This window comes from Geospiza fortis, unplaced genomic scaffold, assembly GCF_000277835.1.
Source record: "Geospiza fortis unplaced genomic scaffold, GeoFor_1.0 scaffold375, whole genome shotgun sequence".
In the NCBI taxonomy this organism is placed as follows: Eukaryota; Metazoa; Chordata; class Aves; order Passeriformes; family Thraupidae; genus Geospiza; species Geospiza fortis.
The window spans coordinates 52,547-54,201 of record NW_005054641.1 but is presented as its reverse complement, the minus strand read 5'-3'; the positions used below and the strand labels follow the sequence as shown (position 1 = coordinate 54,201).

At 58.1% G+C, this 1,655-nt stretch overlaps 1 protein-coding gene across 1 annotated transcript in view; it reads left to right on the top strand.

The window, feature by feature from the left end:
* The window catches only part of GATAD2B (GATA zinc finger domain containing 2B), a gene marked incomplete at its 3' end in the record, with an annotated part of 13,246 nt that overhangs the window by 336 nt on the left and 11,255 nt on the right, over window positions 1-1,655 (top strand). The gene's annotated exons all lie outside the window — the stretch shown is intronic.

Sequence of the window (1,655 nt, the reverse complement as noted above, 5' to 3'; positions counted from 1 at the left end):
CGGGACAGGGGGGTGACAGAAATCCCGGCGCTAACAATGCCTGTGTCCGTGTCAGCCCCTCCCCTCGCCTGGGCCGATTGATTTAACGATCGATTGGCTCGCTCCTTGGTGATCGATGGCCCCGACGAGCCGCACAAAGGCAGCGCCCGCAGTCGAGGAAATGGGGAAGCGTTATATAAGGGAGCCTGGGAAGTCTGCGTCATCCCGGATGGGGAGGGGGCCCCGCCTTCCATCCCATCACTTTTTATTGGGTTTTCTTTTCCTAGCTGGCTTTTCCCAAAGCGGGCCCGTCCCAGCCAGATGCCATGGAATTTTTAGCTTGCTTTAAGACTTCGTGGAGTTTTTGGGTCTTTCCTCCCCCCCCCGCCCCATTTCAGGGCATAAAGGAGTTTCTGGGGCTCCTGCTCTCCTCCCACATCCCAAAAATCCTGGGGTGGGATGAGGGGTGAGGCCTGTGGTGCTGGACCCAGCCCCTGATCCTGAGAAGTGGAGCTGGACAAGAACACAAAGTTAGGAGGGAAGGGAAGCACTTTTGGGGAGGGAGGATTCTCCTCCTTTCCTGCTTTTCCTCCTTCCCATTGTTGGTTTTGTACTTGACCCGGAGCTGCAGAATCTGAGGACATCCCGAGCTGGGGGTGCTGATCTGGAATTCGGGGGGATCCGGGGTCTGGGAGATCCGGAACCCGGGAGATCCAGAATCCAAAAGATCCAGGGTCTGGGAGGTGTGGAACCCAGGAGATCCAGAATCCAAAAGATCCAGGGTCTGGGAGGTGTGGAATCCAGGGGATCCCGGGTCTGGGAGATCCAGAATCCGAGAAATCCAGGGTCTGAGAGATCCCGGGTCTGGGAGACCCGGAATTCAAGAGATCCCGGGTCTGGGAGATCTGAATTGAGAGGATTCAGGGTCTGGGAGATCTGGAATTGGGGGGATCCAGGGTCTGGGAGATCCAGAATCCAAGAGATCCAGGGTCTGAGAGATCCAGGGTATGGGAGATCTGGAATCCAGGAGATCCAGGGTCTGAGAGATCCTGAATTGAGGGGATTCAGGGTCTGGGAGATGTGGAATCCGAGAGATCCAGGGTCTGAGAGATCTGGAATTGGGGGGGGATCCACGGTCTGGGAGATCTGGAATCAGGGATCCTGGGTCTGAGAGATCTGGAATCCGAGAGATCCAGAGTCTGGGAGATGTGGAATCTGAGAGATCCAGGGTCCGTCAGATCCAGAATCAGGGGGATCCAGGGTCTGGCACCGGTGTGTCGGGGCAGGGACCGGTGTCCCCGTGCTGGGATCCAGGAACAGGAGCAGCAGAACTCCCGGAGCAGTTTGCTCCGTAGGAATTCCCACTCTGCCACATCCCGCTGCCCGCTCCCATCCCATCCCTTCCCAAATCTTTCCTCCCATTCCCATTCCCTCCCGGGAGCAGCCGTGTCCCTTCTGGGACGGCTCCGGCGTCGTTCTTGGGGCTTCTCTGCTGTTGCTTTAATCCCGGTGCTCCTCCTGCTCCGGAGAAACCCTCCGTGAGCCGCCCTCATCCTCCCGTACCTGCCTCGGAATTCCCGGAGCAGCACACGGGTTTTGTTCAGCCGTGGAGGAGCCTTTTCCCCTTCCCGGATCCCGCTCCCGGCCGCCGAGCCGTTCAATCCTAATTACCTTTT